The following is a 22,148-nucleotide window of genomic DNA, read 5'->3' as shown; positions in this document are numbered from 1 at the left end:
GTCATTGAGGCCACTTAGAGGTTTATATGAGCCCTCAAGGTCACTTGAATAGTGGAAATGGGTATGGAATATACATGTTTCATCATAATTTGATGAAAGCTGGAATTCGTCCATATCTCAGTGTCATTGGTATACGTTTAAGATTTCAGGCTGGTCTTTGAGATAATTAATTTAGTCACAGAGGATGTAAACCTTTGAAAAGTTTACATGATGAACATACAGTATATTGTTCTACTGTATGCTTGGAACTGTCTCTGTGTTTGTGTCCATTTGTGCCTATTTTGGTGGCTCTGCTTGAATCTTTGGCCCAAAATCTAAATAACTGTGTTCACCTCAGTGAGCCATTGTGTTCTACAGAAGCAACAAAATCAGAGATGGTATTCAGCAGGTTTTGACCAGTTCTGGAGAACCAGTAGCAGAAATTTTGAGTAGTTCAGAGAACCAGCAAATACCACCTCTGGTTGGCCCTGCCCCCATCTATTCTCTGCCTCCTGAGTCCCAGCTGATCACCTTGGGTCTTCTTTTGTTGCCCTGCACAGGAGAACAGAGCTGGAAAGCAGGTTAGCAGGGTGGGAAGGGAATGGGATTTTGCAGTAACCTTCCCCCAGGAGTGGGGTGGGAATGAAGATTTTACAGTATACTTCCCCTGCCACGCCCACCAAGCCACGCCCACCAAGCCATGCCCACAGAACCGGTAGTAAAAAATTTGAATCCCACCACTGAACAAAATTTGCATTGTGGAGAATCAACAATGAAACCTGCCACTTTGGGTCACTTCTGGGGCCTCCTTCAGCATATCCAGTAAGAAGGTTTACTCACATGCATAGCTGCTAAAGAAGGCCGCCAAAAGCATGCAAACTAAAGAAACAAGGCAATTTCCCTCTGTATTCATAGCAAGCAATTTCAAACTGACAGCTGCCCTTCAAAGCTTTGCGGGGCTGTCCTTATTAAATAGGTTTCTCAGTGAGGAGCACAGCACCCAGAAAAGGAATTAAGAATAGTTAAGAATGAGCCTTTAGCAAAAGGGAGTCAATAATAAACAAAAGCAGTATTTGGGAGAAAGATGGAATTCTGAATGGGGAAAATGATTAAATAGGGGAGTGAAGAGAGTTAGAGAGACGTATTTAAAAGTCATAGTCAACCACAATTCCATATTTTATGTATCTCTCCAAGGTTGACTGACAGCAAATCTGTCCCACTTTCACTCTTGGCCTTTATGTACTGTTTCACCATTATTCTATACTCATATCTACATAATTTTTTTAAAAAAATTGACAATTTGCACACTGGAAACTATTTTGTTAATAAGAGCAATATTTTATTGCTCTTAAAATAACAGAGAAAAAACATAAATGGAACAAAATATAAAGATCCATACATTATCCAAAATAATATGTAAGTAGTTAAAATAAGTAAAGAAAAATACAACAGAAAAAACTAGAATATAGAGAATATGTTACTATAACAGTAAGCAATGACAATTTTATATACAATTGTTTAATGCAAAGAGTGTACAAATATAAACACAGACACATATAGTCTTTATATCACTTATATAACTATCATGCATATTTTCAACCTACTGTATTTTGTATAAATCAGCCCCATATTTTATTATACAAAGTCTTTATTATTCTTTGTGATGATTCAGAGTCAAAGTAAAGGTTTTTTAAAAGGGCAAACTAAGAAGGTATCAATCAGTTTGACAAAATATTACTTTGCTGCATGGTAGCCAACTTTTGTGAAGCTGATTTTCTCATAACACAGAATGGCTTTGTTAAAAAGTCATTTTTGCTGCTATGTGGGCAGTCTATTAAATGTCAGGATACTATGGGATCATGCCTGTATGACAAGGTGGATAAATATCTCCCCTTTACAACCTATGGACTTCAACTCCCAGAATTGACTGGCTCAAGAATTTTGGGAGTTGAAGTCCACAGGTCATAAATGGGCCATAGCTGCCCACTCCTGTTGCATGATATCTGGAAGTTATGCTATAGAAATTTGAGGAATCTTCTTGTTGGGGCATATTATCAGACAAAGGGGTGGGAGAGTTTTATAAATGTCATGAGCTGAGGACATCATATGACAAGAATGTCACATGCTTTCTTAATATGAACACAATATGAAAAAATATGGCCTTTAAGGGAAGGGACCTTTAAAGGACCGAGTCTTCAGCTGCTTTAAGCTGTCATTTCATCAGCCCAAGGCAGTGTGGTCAGAATTAAGGATATGTGGGAGCTGCAGCTTTGAAGATCATTTGCTGAGAATCTGATTCAGCTTTCACATTTCATGTGCTCCAAAGGATTTACTAGTATCCATCTGTTTTGCATGTTGGTTAATGTCCATATGACTATCATACAACATTTAAACATGTTTTTTTAAAGCTTCTCAACAGGAAGCAGCATGGCCCCTGCAACCAATCTTTCTGCAGCAGATAGAAAAACACAATAAATCTTCAAGGAGCCTCTGCCCTCTTCCTTACTGTAAAGCTCTCCAGCTGTTCTAAAGCTTTAGTTCAGTGGGTTTTTAGAAGTACATTATTATAGAGATTGCACTGGAAACAAATGCACATTGATGAGATTCCCTTGAAAAATCATGTGCAAGGAAACAATAGAAGCTACTAAAAATACAAAAAAGGTGAATAAAATGAAATATATCTCCTTTTATTATGGGAACAACTTTATTACAGACAGCTTTCACTACTGTGACATTAGAAAAGGTTTCTTCAACTGAAACAGCTTTTAAAAAGGGAGTAAATAAAGCCAGATACAGCATTTTTGTCTCCGTTATCATTATTGTCTCTAGTTATTATCCTCAGTCCATCTTCCAGTTTTCTAAAAAAAATTCTTTCTCTGTATAAAGGAAGCCTATCTTGTTCCACAACTTTAAAATTTAATTCAATTTCTTTTGGTAGTATTTATGAGCTTATTTTATTCTTACATAATACAGGGTGCTATGAATCCTTCCTTTCTTCTTTTTCTCCTTCTCCTTCTCTTCCTCCTTATCATTCTCCAATCTTCCTAGCAACCCTCAGTTTGCAATATGGGAAGTCTTTCTTTGGAACTAAAGGACAATATGAAAGCCAAGAAGTCCTGAGACCACTAGAAAAAAAAAGGTTGTATAACACAAGATAGGGCATTCAACCCAACCTTTGGCCACTTAGTAGCTAGCAATAAATTAGGCAAAACCTTCAATTCAAGCTGGCTAACTGATACATTAAATTAGAAACTTCTTAGATACCTCAATTTTCATATCATTTCACCTGTCCAGAAGAGTGCAGAAAAGATCAACCAACATAATTAGGAAGCTAAAATATATGAAGAACAGTTGCGGGAATTGTGTATGTCTACTCTAGTGAAAAAAGGACTAGGGAGGACAGTAGTGTTCCAACATTTGAGCGGCTGCCACAAAGATGAGGGCAGGTCAACCTATTTTCCAAAGCACCAGAAGGCAACACAAAAAACAGTGGATGGAAACTAATCAAGGTGAGGAGCAACCTAGAACTAAGGAGAAGTTTCCAAACAGCAAGAAGAATTAACCAGTGGAACTGCTTGCCTTCAGAAGTTGAGAGGGTGGAGCTGGCGTCACGACGATACGGCATGCGATCTTGGAGGTCTGAGATCTCTGCCGATATCTTTGCTCCTGGACGGTCCAAACGGATCTAAACCGTCCCGAAGAGATGGTAAATGTAAAGAGCGCATCCTGTCGATCCCAGGGACACTGCAAAGTCCCTGGTAGATCCAGGAGAATCTCTTTTTGCCAGCGGCAAAGAGGCAGCCATTAAAGCTGCTGAAGTTGGGACAGCTCCAAAATGAAAGAGAACGGAAAGAGAAAGTGTGCTGGTTTGGTGAGAACTTTTTCTTTACTTTAAGATTTGAAAAGACACCCTAAGGAAAAGAAATAATCTGTAAAAGTTTTGACAGAAGTGATTAAGCGGCGATTTTAAACAAGAAGTCAAAGTAATATTTTTATTTTTCTCATTGCTTGATTTTCTACACATGATTTTATATTTTGAAACTGGACTGGTTTTTTCTTCTTCTTCCATTTATTCTTTCTCTCCGTTTTGACTTTATAATATTCTAGGCTAGAGACTCCCTTTTAGTCATCTTTTTAAATATCTTTTTCCCTTTTTAATTAATTTTTATTATATCTTGTTTGGAAAAGAAGTTGTGGGTGGTGCATCACTGGAGGTTTTTAAAAAGAGGCTGGACAGCCACTTCTCTGGAATAGTGTAGGGTCTCCTTTTTGAACGGGGGGTGGGTGGGACTAGAAGACCTCCAAGGTCCTTTCCAACTCGGTTATTCTGTTCTATTTAAAGTTTTCCACTTAAGCCAAATTAACCAACCACTAGCTTCAGCAAGAAAAAAAATGTACAGAAAAAAAATCAATAAGCAAAGGATGCAGTGAGGAGAAAGATGAGAGTTCATTCTGTCTCCTAGTCCTCTGAGATGCATTTATATTTAGCTACAGTGTAGGTTGTTTAACCCATTTGTTGAAAATGCCATGATTGGTTTGTGTGTGTGTGTGTGTGTGTGTGTGTGTGTACCTATCTATCTATCTATCTATTTATCTATCTATATCATCTATATCTATCTATCTATCATTTATTTTATTTTTTATTTATTTATTTGATTTGCCAATTGTTTACAAGATAATAAGTATATGTATACATAGTTGTGAATACATGAAATGGGTACATATAAGAAAAATAAAAGAAGAATAAGAGAAACAATAGGACAGGGAGTAGGCACGTTGGTCTATCTATCATCTATCTATCTATCTATCTATCTATCTATCTATCTATCTATCTATCTATCTATCCATCCAATTGGCATGAAACTCCCTTTCTTCTGTTATCCATATCAGAATTCTTTTCCAGTTCTGTTTGCCAGTAAGTCATCATCCAGCTTTTTTATTGCTGATTCACAGTTGTATCTTCTTAATATTTCCAGGTCCTGCAGCCCTTCATTATTTTCTCCATCTCACTAGTAAGCTTCCTCAGCCATCTGTGTAGCTCCACTTAGCATTCAAGAGTGGTTTGTGAGCTGTTCGTGTGACAAAATCTTTGATTAGCCATATTTTCTTCCTTGCTCTAATTTACTAAGACATGAGCTGAAGGATAATCATTCTCGCTGCTACCACTATGTGAAGAAGAAAAATACAGTGTGTGTGGGTTGAGGGGGGATTAAGCAATGCCTTTTTATTTCTAAAACACAGCATTTGTGCATGCTGTTTCTGTAAGTTGGGGAAAGCTGGAAGAGAATGATTTCTCGACTTTTTTCCAACCCTTAGCAACAGTGACTATAGGAAGCACCTGTACTTTCTTCTGTGTAATTAAGTAATATGTTGTGACCCCATGGGAAAATGTCTGCTTTCTCCTGCTATTATTGTAACTGTGTGTGGTGTTTGCATGTGTATTAGGAAGCACATGGAGGAAGCAAGTATCCTGGTTTGTGATTAGGAGGGAAACTTAGAATGGAGACTTCTAGGGACAGCAACAGTGGACTGAACACAGCTCTGCTTTTTGCAGAGCAGACAGTCATGGTGGAAATAGCTGGTGAAATGGATCAGCATCAGAATGGATCAGAATTCATATCTGGATCAAGGAGAGGATAAGGATTGCCCACAGGTTCGCCCTACATAGAGACTGAAAAATAGCAATCCCCAGCAGGTTTGAGAGCTCTCGGGACTTGGGGAAAATCTTCCTGTCTAAGTTGGTGTTTGACATCTTTCAAAGAGACATTTGGTTCACCTTTGTTTCTTAACTACTTTAGGAAACTGGTTATCATCTATGGAAGGGTTGTCAAACTCCCAGCCTGCAGGTCAGATGCATCATGTGCTGGCCACGCTCACACCTGGTTTAGTGAAGGGGGGGAAAGTCGTGATACGTCATTTGATGCCGCCGTGAAGACACGAGTTTGACATCCTGGTCTATGGGGATTCTCAGTCATCCGGAACATGGTTGTCCCAAGGTGTTTTTTCAAAAGGCAACTGGAATTTGTTTTTTCTTGAAGACATTTCACTTCTTGAAAGGAGAAGAATATTTTTGCATTTTCAAAAAAGAAACATACAAACACATTTGAAGCACATGGTTTTCCAAATTTCACAGTGCACTTTTAAGTTTTAAGCATGTACTAGTTGAAATGTAATGTAAAGTGTTCCTGTTATTATTGGTGGATTTAACCAGTAATACTTTATTTTATTACCTTGGGTGATATGTGTTATAATTCTTTCAGACTTACTTAATTTGTTCTTTTAGAAGTTTCAGTAAAGCAAACAGCTGACAAAACTTACTCTTGAGCCTGAAGTCATCAATAGAAAAGTCATGACAGTGGTGAATAGGATAGAATTATTTAAAAAGGCTCTTGAACCTCACTTTCAGAGGTGGTATTCAGCAGGTTCTGACCAGTTCTAGAGAACTGGTAGTGGAAATTTTGAGTAGTTCGAGAAACGGCAAATACCACCTCTGACTGGAGAATTTACAGTATCCTTCCCCTGCCACACCCACCAAGCCATGCCCACAGAATCAGTAGTAAAAAAAATTGAATCCCACCACTGCTCACTTTATCTCTAGACAGGGGGTAAAGGACAGGGGGTAAAGTACAACAAACAAAGAAAAAAATAGCATTAAATTGGCGAATAAAGAGAAAACAGCACAGTAGGGTAGATAGTTATATTGGGAAGATTAGCCTGCTTGATAGTGCCACAGTAGATTGGACATTATATATTGTATAATAAAGAATATATATATTGAAGAATTTGAACAGAAGTGAGTTTTACTTAATGTTATGGGAGGCATGCTGCTGAGGTGTATCAATATGTTTTATCCTCACAGTTTATATTTATTAGTTTTCTTTTTTTAACTAAGTGCTGCATGACCTAGTCTTGTGAGACAGAGGACCATACAAACATGATGAATAAATTGAAAATAATGCAGGAATGTTTGGGATTAAAACTATTATTATTAGCAGACAAATTTCATAAAGAAAACAGAAAAAGGAAGAATATATTGTAGCATATGCAGCTAAACTCAAAAAGCATCTGAACATTGCAAATTTACTGAAAGGGTAAAGCTAAACAGTGCATTGAAAGATCAGCTAGACTGTGAAATTCTGAAAGCAAGAGATTAATAACTGATAGATTTAACATTTAAGAATGCATTCGAAATTGCTCTTCCCATGAAAACTACTGCAAAATATGCAATAAAGCTCCAATCAGGAATAAAAATAAATGCAAACAAACTTGCAATAGCATACTGTGAGTAACAATTCAAAATTCACAGTCACCAGTTCATGCAGATTTAAAAGAGAAACTTGTACAAACTGCAGTAAAATGACAGATATTTGCAGAGCCTGTTGCTTAAGGAAAAGCAAACCACTTCCTAAAACTAAGAACACATCGTTACTTTAAAAAGAGCACAATCCTATAGTTAAAGTGTTTGATAATGAAAGTGAAATAGAAATAGCTAACAAGGAAATCTGTAACATAAACCTGCTCAGAGTAGCCTTTCAAAATGAAATGGGTGGCATATGAATGGATGGATGGATGGATGGATGGATGGATGAATGAATGAATGAATGAAATGAGACTAGCAATATGGTTCAGATCCAGAGTGAAATAGCCAAACCATACCAATGCAATTCAGCTATCTTCAAAAATGGCACTAGCACTCTCAAGTCCCTTAAAGGTAAAATAATAATGCTGAAAAATGCCAACCTTTGTTTCATAAGGTCATTCTCATTCTGTATGCCCTATAAAAATAAGTAGAAGTGAGCTAGGTGAGACAAAATCAAATAGCTTTCTTTCAAACATTGGTTGGAGGTCATGGGCTTTATAACAGAGCAGAACAGGGACCTTGGAAGTCTTCTAGTCCAACCTGCTCAGGCAGGAAACCCTATACCAGGGGTCCTCAACCACCGGGTCGCGGACTGGTACCGTGTCCATGGAGCACTCTGTACCAGGCCGCAAAGAAAAAAAAAAAATAAAAAATGGCGGCTTTCTTCGCCTTCGGTGAATGCTGCTGGGATCGGGGATCAAGGACACAAATGAAAGAAGGGGAGGGAGGGGAGCAATCAAGCCTGTCCTGCTCTCTGGCTCAGCGGCCGGTTCTCCCGCCTCCCACCTCTCAGTCGCTCTCCGCTGCTCTACCAGCCCAGGAAGAAACTGCTTCAAAGAAGCCGGTGGGTGAGTGCTTTTCCTGTCGCGCAGCTCCTCCGAGCGCCCGCTCACCCCCACCTCACCCCGCCCGCGCGCGTTCAATTCAGTGCCCTGTTCTGCCTGTCTGGTTGTTTGGGAGCAGCTTCGCTGAGAATAATAACTATTCGCCTCTTTTATCAGCCGGCTGCTCCGAAATGAAGAAGGCAGGCAGGCAGGCAGAACGGAGCACTGTGGATTGAACCGCGCACGGGCGGGCGGGGTGGGGGTAAACGGATGCTTCGGAGGAGCTGCGGCGACAGGAAAAGCCACCCCCGGCTTCTTTGAAGCAGTTTCTTCCTGGGCTGGTGGAGCAGCGAGAGAGCGACTGAGAGAGGAACGAGGCAGACACCTGAGGGAGGGAGGGAGACACCTGAAGGATGGGGCTGAGGGAGGCAGGGCCGAGGCGCTCCTGAACTTGGTGGTTTGTTGGCAGACGTTTTATTACCCGACTAAGTAACAACATCAGATGTTACCTAGTCAGGTAATGAAACGCCTGCAAACAAACCACCAAACTGGACTCTCCCTCCCCCGGTCCTTGAAAAAGTGTTTGTGCTTGAAACTGGTCCCTGGTACAAAAAAGGTTGGGGACCACTGCCCTATACCATTTCAGACAAATGGTTGTTCAATGTCTTCTTAAAAACATCAGTGTTGGAGCATCCAAAACTTCAGGAGACAAGTCGTTCCACTAGTTAATTGTTCTATCTAGTAGCTAAAAGAAGAAAACTATCAGAATCTGGAGTTATTCTAAAGTTACCATTAATCTACTAAACTGAGCAATTACCTGTGCTGGAACCAAAGACATTTTACCACCTCATCAGGGGTGGGAAGACAATATTTTAGCAAATACAAACAGAGGCTTTTTTACAAGTAGAAATCAAGGCATTTTGCATGCTATTTCACATCATAATGCACTCAAAGTTTGTATCATTGTAACAGGATTGTCTAGTAATATCAGCACTAGTGTCTGGGCAGAAAGCCATGGCCCAAATATTACAAGGCCATTGCTATTCAGATGACATCACTGTCACCAGAGAAAATGGTGATTGCATCTGCAAAACCTCAAGATAGTACCACAGAGACTGATGGACAATGACCTCAGAATACTCTGGGGCAAGTGTGAGTTATTTAAATCTAGTATTACATATTAGGCTTCTGTAGAAATGCAGGGCCAAGACAAATAAGTGTACAGGGAAAATTCTAGCAAATGTGAATATCCCAGGCCACAAGATGTATCTGAGTTACAATCCTTTTTTAAGATTAATTAATTCTAACAGACTCTGTCCATGTTCTGTCCATTCAACACTCTCTTAGCAGGAGGAAAGATGATGAAGTGGACAAAATACATATTTTAACCCACCCTGACCTGAAATTGGTGTATTACGTCTCACAATATGATGCTGGCACAAAATGATGAAGAAAACAACCAGTACCTACCCATTACATTTTCTCAAAATTGCGCAGGAAAATTATACAGAAATAGATAAACACTGCTGAATTACATTTGAGGAATTAATCATTTTGACCAGCCCTTGAACAAAAAGTAGGTACCCTCTTCATTAATTATCACCTACTATGTTCAATATTTGATTGAAGAAATGGAATTCTACTAACAACAGCTCCTTGAATGGAGTATTGGGAGTTTTTCCCCCCATAAAGGACAGGGATACAAAATAGAATTCACAATTCTACAAACAAGTATGTAGGAACTGAGTGTTCATCATATTATCCAAACTGGGAGCTCAAGGATTGAGATAGTGTTGGACATCCTTCAGTAGTAAAAACAAAGACACTACTTTGCAGTTTTGTGGCAGGGAATGCATCAACAAATGTAACAGCTTGCAGCTAATTGGCCAGGTTGCCAACATATCCAAAAGATACCAAAAATATCTTGTGAAAATGGCCTGCCTTGCTAGAATTCATACAAATTTTGCAGGGACATTTATAGGCACATTTTAAATTGTGGTGAATCCATGTTCAAAATGCCAAGAATATTTCCATTGACTTCAGCAATAACCATACAAACCATACCTGATTTGAGAAAATTCTTTGGGAGAGCAGGTGTTCCAGAACAATTAGTGAGTGATAATGGACAATTTGTAACCAAACAGCTTTCAGATATTCCTGAAAGAGAAGGGAATCAGATATGTGATATTGACACCATATCCCTCTGCTGCAGATGGATTAGCTGAAAAGTTTACTCAAACTCCCAGGAGTGCTTTGTGAGCAATGTCTGAGAAAACATTCATCAAAAGCTTGCAATTTTTTTATTTATATATTGTAATGTACTGCACTTAGTTACAGATGAACCATTGGACCTCCTCAAATCTAAACTGAGAAATGTTTGGACAAACAAATGAAACAAGTTGGTCATCTTCTCATACTGAAACATGGAAATCCTCCATTGGACAATTTGCACAAGCAAGAATCCATAGAGAGGAGTGTACAGTATGTGGACTTACTGGAAATATTTTTTTTAAAAAAATTGCAACTAGTCAGGGTCACCAATAAATCACCAATGTAAGAGGTTAGAAGATTTGACTATCTCTTAACATTATCCTTCATTCTCTCTCTCTCTCTCTCTCTCTCTCTCTCTCTCTCTCACTCTCTGACATATCTATATCTCAAAAAGATAGATGATAGATTGTAGAAGATAGGTAGATGATAGATAGATAGATAGATAGATAGATAGATAGATAGATAGATAGATAGATAGATAGATAGATATTGTACCTTCGATTTATTGTTGACTCCTGGAAACTGTATGGAATAAGCCCTGTATTTCTCAAACTGTAGATATTATTCCTGATAACATTCAGTGATGACAAATTCACCACCTAAAGAGAACAATACATATTATTTAGGTTGATTGTTTCTCCAATTTGGGATTTTAACAAGTAATGCCATTTTCTTTTAATAATTCACGTAATCTGATGCAATCAGTTATAATGCTAAAATTAGGATGAGTTTCATGTTGTTTTTAATAATTATTATAAGCTGCCTGGCAAAGTCCTGTTATTGGACAGTATACAAATGCCTTTATGAAAGAAGAAAGTGTATGCGCATTTGTTTAAAAGAAAAAGCAAACAAAACAATGGATGTTTTCCTCTGCTGTGCCTACATCTGCTCTTATTTCTATCAGACCTGAATTCTTGATGAATTGGCAAGAAATCTAATTGATTCTAGGGAACATGCATATAAATGAGGCTTCAGCTCTTAAGAAAATTACATACTAATAATTAATGCAAGAGACAGTAATGCTAAACAAGATTCCCTGCTGCAGACAAGTGGATCAGCTCAACTAATAAATGAGGTGAGTGTAATTACTTAGAATACACAAAACACAGAGATATTTTTATTGTGTTTCAAATAGCAGTTTCAGCTTGGAAAAACTGTGATTGCTCCTTGGCAAAGTAAAAGAACAGGTGCTGAATGGGCAGGTTTCATCTTACAGAGGTTTCAAATGATTTGTTTTTCAGCCAGGAGCTCACCTTTTGTCAACTCTGTTCAGGGAATCTCTCTGAGATACAATCCATCTTCTTGGCTTCCTGTCCAAAGAAGGTGAATTGTTCAGAGACACAGCAGTAGAAACAGAGTTTGAGTTGGCCGAAACTTTTTCCAAAAAGGCCACACCACTTCCAGGCTTTAAGTTTGTTTAATGTTATTAATGTTATTAATAAATATTATTAAACTTTAATTGTTAATAAATATTAACATAATGACCTCTAAAACAAAATGGGATAATCATAGTAAAAGGGAAAACATATTCGACTATTTCCAAGTTCTCTTTTAATTAGCAGAGCATCATTATCATCTTTTAACAACCCCATAATCCCTTGCAGGGTGAAGTCTGGGCAACTGAATGGAGCTAGCAGAATGTTTAATGGCTGAATGCCTTTCCTGTCGCCAATGTGGACTTATATTCAGCAGATATATACATTTTCATTGTGCCCAGAGAGAGAAAACTATCTGTCGCTACCTAGGATCAAACTCACAGCCTCACAGATTGTGAGGCGAGAGCTCCACCTCTAGGCCTTCGCATCACTCCTCTTTTGATTAGCAGAGCATGGGGTGCAAAAAAACGGAGAATCATTAGATGGCAGCAAAGAGAGAGAGAAAATTCTTTGCAGTCATCTATGATTGCTAAGGAGTTCTTGTAGCCAAATTATAGTAGCTTTGAGGAAGATTGACCCTATGATGATTAATCTTTAGCTATTGCAATGGCCAATTCCAAACTACCTCTTTGGGGAAATACTGTGACCCACACACTGAAGAACAGGGGAAGCTGAAACCACTTCTGTTTGCTATTAGAAATGCTCAAGGAAGAAAGTCTCACCCAGTAAGAGGTTAAGATGTGCTCCTATAATGGCCATCACTTTCAAGTCTACATTAGGTTCACCATACATCTAGTTTGCCTAAGAATGTCCTGGTTTTGTGATCCAGGCTGGTTGTTCCTGCCAATTTATAAAAGATCCAAGAAAGTAGGGCAACACAGACTCACACAGGGGAAGGTGGATTTAGCCAGCTGTTACAGTTCAGCAGTCAATTGCTTGTACAAGCTAGCTGACTTGAGAAGGGAAAGGAAGGGATTTAACTTGCAAAATCCTGAGCTCTCCATCTCTGCTGGAGTGAGTGGGGGTTTAGCCATCTGAGAAAAGTCACTCCTCATTTGGAAGATGCTTTGAAAGACCACTAAAGCCCACATTATTTAGTGTTGCCTGATCAATCACGAACTTTATCCCAAGTTAACTGGTTAAAATTATGGGAAATTTACAATTGCTAGAGATTTTTAAAAAGTAGCAGATGAAACATCTGAAGTGCATTTTTCTTTTTTACTTTTTTTTTTTTTCCTCAGTTACAATATATGTGAAGCTGCCTCTCTCAAGACTTTTAGTTAGGTAGAATATAGATTTTATGTATCCCAATAATGAAAAATAAAGTCTATGGACTGTGGTGGACATATTCATTTTGCATTCCACATTGTATTTGACACGTGAATAATAAAAGAGTAACCTCATGAATTACATAAGCCTTTCATTCAATTAACCATTTAGACAACTTATTCATCTGCTTATGAGGCTGAAAATGGCTTTCAGAGGGAGCATGTACAGTTCATAGCAAGCTTCTGGTTTTTTTCATGGCTTCACTCAACAGCTGGTAGGGGAAAGAACTATGGCTTCTGTCCCAGAATCTAAGTCCTACATGGCTAAAGGATGGAATAGAAAGAAAACTCTAGTTGTATATAACTTTACAGAGCAGAGTCTTTGGAATGGATCAACTTACGTGAGCCATGGTGGCGCAGTGGTTAGAATGCAGTACTGCAGGCTACTTCTGCTGCCTGCCAGCTGCCTGCAATTTGGCAGTTCGAATCTCACCATGCTCAAGGTTGACTCAGCCTTTTGAGGTTGCTAAACTGAACTGCTTAGAGAAGGTTGTAAAGTGGTATATAAGTGCTATTGCTATATGCAGGGCACTAAGAGAAAAGAGGTGTCTATCATTCAACATTCAGCAAGAGAAGAGCTAATGATTTCTTCCTCTGCAGGAAAAAAAAAAGTCAGTTGTTCTGTCTTGTGTCTGTGGAGATTATCCGTCATCCAGGTCATAGATGTCTGAAAGGTACTTTCTTTTTTTCTTCAAAAGGCAACTGGATTATTTTTTGTTTGAGGAAGAAGAAAACATTTTGCTTCTCATCCAAGAAGCTTCATCAGTTCTGATGGAGGGGGTATGGAAGGATTGACAGTTGAAAATCAGTGTGCAATTGGTTGTGGAATCTTCTTGGATCTTGAATAGGAGGATTTGTTTCATGTTTGTTTTGAATTTTCCTTTGTGCATGTTTGTGTGTGTAGCTTATATTACTATAGTAGGTGGTAAAGGTGGTCCTGTTGTTGTTTTCTTTTATACATCCAGCTTCTCTGACTGACCAAATTTCTCAGTCTAAACAAACACACTGGCAGTGTCTTCTCTTTGGCAGTGAACTTTGACCCTAAAGGGAACTAAAGGAGAAAAACTCATAAACTCAATTTACAATTACAAACTGAAACAAAATATTGTAACATTTTGCATTAATGTTGAAACAGTTTTCCCTGAGAAGATTATAAATGGATTTACAAATCACGGGCTACAAGAATGATATGGAAAAGATGTTAAGATGGACATAAAAGAGCAAAAAACAAAAAATGAACAATGTTTGAATAAATAAAAGGAATATTCAAACAACAAACCAAGCAAGTGATCTGGATAATTTTCCTACATTGGATTTGCAAAAGAGGCTTGTGAAGCATCTTATGAGAAGGGGCAAAGAAGAAAAATGAAAGTAAATCAACTTCTAAGATGAAGAGTACATCAAGTTGGCTGTGGTATACTGAACATATTTTATGAGAGAGATTCATACAATTCATACAATGGACTAAATATTAATATTGTTAGAAAGAAGGAATATAAAATTGGTTTATTTGATCAAGGTTAATATAGATGTGTTATTATTTTTCACAATACTTAATAGATTTTTGCTAATACCAGGACTAAAATGACAATGCTTTATTGATTTGTTTACAGACAGAGATGAGATATGAGAAGAAGAGATCCTTTGCTGTATTTTAAGAGGAGATGATAAATTACAAAAGTTTACACCTATTTGAAGGCGGAGAGTTACATCCTTGTGCATTTTTTTACTATATTCTTATTTTTATTTCTTTTCCATTTCCATTCCTTCCTTTTTTGTACCTTATATTAGAAGAAATTCTTTTTTTAGTTTATTAGGTTTTACTATTGTAATTATAATATCTATATCTATCTACACACACACACACACACACACACACACACACACACACACACACGCATGCATACTCTAGGATTACCCAACAAAGCAGAATGATTGGAGATTTCAGTCAGACATCAATAACTCCTTAATACAACATTTTGTTAAACATTGAAATTTACAGCTAGAAGGTACAGCAACAAAAACTAACTTGAATGGTTTTAAAGAGGAGTAGACAAATGTATGGAAGATTCACTCCACTTTCAATGGCTCTTAATAGTTATTCTTCTATGTACTATATATTATCTCCAATATCAAGCATGGGAATATGTCTTGTCATTGACAGATTTCAAACAAGCTAGTTATTCTGTGCTCACTTTTGCCTGTCCAGATTGGCAGCTGAATGGATCCATGACCTGATCTAGAACAATTGGCAAATCAAATAAATAAATAAAATAAATAAATAAATCTTCCTATGTTTACACATTCATGAGCATTAAATTTACAGTGCGTGTAAGCTGTTTATTTGTTTTTTTTTCAGGGGCGGGATCCTACCGGCATAACAACTGGTTCGGTGAGCTGCATGCACGTGCACACTATTTATAAATTACCAGCTCTGGCAAGCATTCATCTTTTCCTGCTGATGAGCGGCACACAGCTGTGCTGTGCAAAGCATCTGAGGAGGAAAAAGCCGAGAATAAAGCACAGCTTAGAGGCCGGGCAAGTGGATGGGCCAAACAGAAGACCAGAAGATTGTCACAGCAAAATGGTTCGGTGTCAGCTGCTCTTCAGAGCAACCAGTTCTATAGAACCGGGCCGAACCGGTAAAATCCCACCCCTGGCTTCTTTACTTATTGTTCGCACAGTATGATCTGGCAGTGGTTCACACACCCAGGCATTTCTTTCTGAGTTATTCTAAGCAAACAAAGCTTCTATCGCTTACATTTAAAAACAGCAAATATGCAGTAACTCTTTAAGAAGTTTAAATTAACCCTACTTCAAAAATATCTGCAGATGAGGTCAACATGGGCCAAAGCAGCCCTGTGCCATCATAAACCCAGCATTGCCACATTCTTCATTCTTGTACATGAAGTTGCATGCACAAATGAAAGGGGCAGATATGGCATTGAGTGTCTGCTCCTTTGATCATTTGGACAGCAGCAGTAGATCCTGCTGACATTTCTGTTCTGATAGGTTGCCTTGAGCAAACATTGACCCACACAGTGGGTCCTTAGGAACCAGGGCAGTGGTGGGATTCAAATTTTCTTACTACCAAATCTGTGGGCGTGGCTTGGTGGGCGTGGTGTGGTTTGGTGGGCGTGGCAGGGGAAGGATACTGTGAAATCTCCATTCCCTCCCACTCCTGGTGGAAGGTTACTGCAAAATCCCATTCCTTCCCCACCCCACTAACCTGCTTTCCAGCTCCGTTCTCCTGTGCAGGGCAACCAAAGAAGACCCAGCCAATCAGTTGGTACTGAGGAGGCAAAGAATAGATGGGGGTGGGGCCAGTCAGGGATGTTATTTGCCGATTCTCCAAACTACTCAAAATTTCCACTACCAGTTCTCCAGAACTGGTCAGAACCTGCTGAATACCACCTCTAAACCCCTCAGAGATCATTGTTGAAGATGTAGTTTTAGAAACATTGACTCCTCGAGTTAAAATCTTCTTAACTCATAGTGGAATAGGAGTAGAGATCGCAAGCAGGAGATGACTTTTTTCTTTATTATGTTTTATGGCTGTTATTGCTAGAAAATATTTATAATTGGGTGGCTAAAGCCTTATTCAATCCAAAGAGAGGCAAGAAGAGTACATCATCAAGTTGGCTCTGGTATATTGAAAAGAATTTATGAGAAGATTCATACAATGCTTAGAGTAGAACCTCTTTTGTAAATTACACCAAATATGGTGAGAGGTTGTGGGATCAGAACCTCATCCTCAGTGAGGTGAATAAGAGCCTCAGTGGTGCAGTAATTAGAATGCAGTACTGCAAACTACTTTTGCTGACAGCCAGCTGCCTGAATTTGGCAAATCGAATCTCACCAGGCTCAAAGTTGACTCGGCCTTCCATCTTTCTGAGGTGGGTAAAATGAGGACCAAGATTGTTGGGGGCAATATGCTGACTCTGTAAACTGCTTAGAGAGGGCTGTAAAGCACTATAAAGTGCTTTACAGCCCCAAGTGCTATTGCTATTCCTTTACAGCCTTAAGTCTAAGTGCTATTGCTATTCCTTTAAAATACTGTGCATATTAAAATAGGTGGGGTGTTGAACATGCAATCACAGCCACTATCTTCATTTTTTTTTTTAACATCCCGTTCCAACAAATGCCTCTTTCATTTTACCTGTTGTCTTTTATCTTGGCAGGTGGGTATTTATCTAAATACTGAGCTTTGGGACAGAGGATTATTTCCAAATGAAGTGCTTTAAAAAACAGAAGGGGTATCTGACCTGTATTGTGGCCTAAATGAAGCCAGATGGAATCTTGGATAGAAAGTTGATATTGGTGGATGATACTTTGCTTTCCAATTAGTTTCTCATGAGGGAAGAGAGTTAGGAGGTCAGACTGCCGGTTGAATGTTGAAGGAGATGCCACAATGTCATACTCCTGACATTGCATAACCATTTGTGTATATCATTGCATCGCATCACATTGCATATTGACTTTTTATAATATTTAAATAGCCAGTTTGGCCCAGTGGTTATGACACTGGACTAGAAACTAGGAGACTGTGAGTTCTAGTGCTGCCTTAACTATGAAAGCCAGCTGGGTGATTTTGGGACAGTCACTGTTTTTCAGCCCAACCCACCTCACAAGGTTGTTGTTGGGGGAAAATAGGAAGAGGAAGGAATATTATGTATGTTCATCATTCTGACTTACTTATGAAGTAATAAATGCATGTTTTTTTTAAAAACAACAACAACAAATAAATAAATAGTTAGCCAAAATCCTGCAGAGAATCAGGGTACCTGGTTACCAGAGCTATAAATTGCAAAGTGTCTTATAACAGTAATGTTATTGTGCCAGTCAAACCCAGAGGTGAGGCAATCAGCACATTCTTGGAACGGCAATGAACAGAAATAGAAGCAAAGTATTTAACATACTCATTAGATGAAGAGATGGGTATGAATGCCAATTGTCAGACAACTGAATCTGGACTTCATCGCAGAAAGTGGATTTGAATAGTCTGTTCTGAGACAAATAAATAATTTTCCAGCCTTTAGAATTGGCAGTCACTTTTTTGTGAATGATTTAAAGCAACCATCTGTCAAAAATTCCTCTCATCAAAATGCTGATGAAATAATCCAGCTTGGAAAAGCATCTGCTCTTTAAACAAAAAAACAACAAAAAAAAAACCCAACAACAACCATGGACAGAAATCAATGTTGTGGATCAACCCTTGAACATTCATTGTTGATCTTTATTTCGAATCATGGAAACAGTGGGGTGGATTGTACAGATTCCTTGATAAATACTGTAGCTGTGAATTGTTACATAGGGAATATTTGTTTGTTTCAAAAACATTTTTTTAAAATTACTTATAAATATGCATACTACTCTTTACACTGTGATGGCACAGTGGTTAAAATGCAGTACTGCAGGCTATTTTTGCTGCCTGTTGGCTGCCTGCAATTTGCCAGTTCGGATCTTACCAGGCTCAAGGTTGACTCAGCCTTCCATCCTTCCGAGGTTGGTAAACTGAAGATCCAGATTGTTGGGGGAAATAGGTTGACTCTGTAAACCTCTTAGAGAGGGCTGTAAAGCACTGTGAAGCAGTATATAAGTCTAATTGATATTGATATTGCTACACATAAGGTATCTCAGTTACCTTCTATAAAATAATATACAGACTAAAACATCCAAACATGAAGCTATATCAAACAGTTAAAATATCACCTGGGCATATAATTGATACTAGATATAACAAGTTTCATCATTTAAGATAAACTTGTACACATTTTTCTCTTCTATAAAATATTGCTAGCAAAATAAAGCCTATATTGTTTCATATTTGTTGTTGAATTAAAGCCTCTGATTCTGAAATGGCTATTTCTCCACTTCAGGGATAATATATCATCTGTAATGTGGCTATCGGATATGAATCAGTTAGCAGGAGTATCCTCAGCAAAGCAAAAGAAGTTAAATGCTTATGTTGAAGTTAAGTGGGGTATCCTTGCCAAAATTACCAACTGCAGTTTCAGAAAGATAGCTATTTACTTATTTTCTTGTGAGGAACATCTATCTTGAGCACCTGTTGTTAATCTCAAGAACTGCCTTTATCCAGGGAAGTTTGAAGTTCCAATCTACTCACACCTCTTCATTCTTTGCCATCGTTGTTGGCTCCACTTTTTCCAAAGTCATCTTTGATCCACCATTTCTTTCTCTGGAAGTGATTCTAGACTATATTAATATGAGAGTTTTTGTCTCATTTATGCTCAACTTAAATATGAACTCACTGTTATTCATAAAATAGTTATAAGAACACAAATAAAAATTGTTAGAATGGTGGCACAGCATCTTCAACACAAGCAAAAATCAGTTCTGCTTTGTCCCTGATTTTATCACTTCTCTGGAAATAGGGAGCAAGGGAAAACAAGATGTTGATATCAAGCTTGTTTTGTTACAATGCTTTTATCAGCATGTTGGGTTAATGAGAAATGTTAGAGAAGAGACGTTAATTAATCGAATAAATTTCGACCAAATTATACACCACTGAGTTCTCGAACACATCTTATGGGTCCTATTAAAACGAATTCAGGAAGAAGGGAGCCCAAGTAAAACACATTAAAGGACAAAATTGGATTTACTTATTCCTAGGAGTATTCGTTGCTTGAGATTAACTAATTCAACATTTGGAGGCATGAGATAGAGATCAATTTCAAGATGCATTATTAAGGTGGCCTATACTCTGCACAATGTGCAGGAAACCAACCAACCAACAAAAAAAATGCCCATTTTGCTAAACAGATGGCTTTTCAGTTGCTTCCGGCTAAGAACATGTGGATGCCTGCAGACTTCTTTTTGCTTCAATGTGCAGCTGTATCAAACACAGAGCACCCAAAACTTGGCAGAATTCAGTGCAGCTTTCTCTCACTTGTTCTTCTACGCTGTTGTGCCAAAGATAGCAAGTGCATTTTTGGTGGAACCATTTTCAGCCAGTTCTCCCTGGAGAAACACCAGCTTCATTCAGTTATTTAAAGGAAACAGACAGCTGATTTTGTCCCTGTTTTCTTTATCTGCAGTTATTCCGTTTCTGCTCCTACCAGCTTCTAAAATGATGATTGATTGAAGACTTTGTCTTATTTCTTGTGCACACTCCAAAAATATATTAAATGTTGGGAAAGTAATGCATATTCTTGGGTTAGTCTAGGCTGTCTATGAAATTCTTTGTGGGGAAATCCATTCATACCGAATTCAAAGCAGTAATGAATGGAAAATGGCTGTTCACTTAGGCAATGCACAGCAGCCTCTTCCTTTCCCACATTTGGAAGAGGGGAGGTGGCATGGGGAATTCTGGGAGTTGAAGTCCATTCATCTTTATGTACTGAAGTTGAGAAACATTGTACTAGACAGCCAAAGGATATATCCCAGATGCCTAAGCAAAAATAGCAAGAGAATTAATAATAGCTTCAAATGCAAGCATGTACACAGGTCAAAATGTTCATTGGCTAATTCACATAGAAGAGAGAGGGAGATGGGGAAAGAGAGAGGAGGAGTGGGAGAAGGAGAGAGGGAGAGAGAGGGAGCAAGAGGGAGAGAACTATTCCTGTTAGTTAAACCCCCAAGCACCAAAGAAGATGGAAAGAAAAAATTGCCTGAGCATCCCCATCAGATATCCTCCAACCCAAATCTTTGCACCAAAAGAAAGCAATTATAATACTTGGGAGATGTAAAAGGAAATAGATCAACCAAGAGGGAAAAATGAGGAAGGAGGAGAAAGAGAGAGAAAGTGAAATTTATTTAAAATGTATCAAAAATGAAGAATAGAAACAAGTCCTTCATTTCCAGCAAAAGAGAGAACTAAGCAATGCTAAAGTTGTGATGGAGGGTTAGGAGCGATGCTAAACTTCTCGGGGACTGGAGGTGAGACAGAGTGTAAACATTCCCTCCAGAAGTTGTGAATGCGCCAACACTGGAATTTTTAAAGAAGAGATATGATAACCATTTGTTTGAAGTAGTGTAGAATTTCCCCAGGGGGTTGGACTAGAAGACCTCCAAGGTCCCTTCCAACTCTGTTATTCTATTCTATTCAGGAAACAGGCAATAAGATCAATCAGCTTTAGTCAGGACAAAGAGTGTAGGTGGACAGAGTTGACAGTAAGGGTAGGGTTGATGGTAAAGGGAGAGATAAATGCTTCCTGGCTGAAAGCAGAAAGAGTTGAAGGAAGGAGCTGAACCGTGTGCAGCAAAACTCTTGAGAGTCAATGGAAGTTAAAAGGAAGTGTTCCTAAAGCTTCAATGGAAATTTGTGGTCTGCAAGAATTAATTAGGATCAGTGAACTGGATCAGAAATTACTCCTCTAGAGGTAAAATAAAAGTTCTAGGCCAGAATCAGATTCTTTGTGTGCAGGTTTGTTGGTTGAGCAACATTCTCAGGTGAACCTAGGCAAAAACAACAAGGAAATAAATCAAATGCTTTCTTCCCATCCTTTTAGTAAACATCCTTGTTTATTTTATTAAAAATTACATTCTAGTGACAATTTATGAGGATCTACAGACATGTGCAGTAGTATACCATTTCGGGGGGGGGGGGGGGGGGGGGGGGGGGGGGGGTTTTTTGTGGGGGGGGATGGTTTCCCTTTTCCTATTTTGGGTTGGAAACAAATTTAAAAACCTTCAGGATGGCCATTTAATTTGAAATAAGAAAAGATTTACAACACCCTTGGCTGTCCCTTAAAGGTCCTTTATATCTGGTGCTGACTAACTGCTGCAGTGGTTCCCAAGAGACCTCTTAAGGCCTATATTAGAGTGATCAATAAGATCTTCTTAAATGGATGAGATCTTTCTAATTCACTTCATTTCTTATAAACTGTGGAGGTAACCTAAGAGATCTGCTCCCTTATTCTATGATGAACAATAGGATTTTATCTTCATCATCATAGTATTTTTTTCTACCTGAGCTTCCAGCTTTCAGAACAGTATTTTATGCATATCTATATCTATATCTAAAAATGTTATCTGTCTATCTATAAGC

Source organism: Notechis scutatus, chromosome 2 (assembly GCF_049901735.1).
Source record: "Notechis scutatus isolate UNSWTSFEM ecotype Mainland chromosome 2, rNotScu1.2, whole genome shotgun sequence".
NCBI lineage: Eukaryota > Metazoa > Chordata > Lepidosauria > Squamata > Elapidae > Notechis > Notechis scutatus.
Note: the sequence above shows the minus strand (reverse complement) of the source record.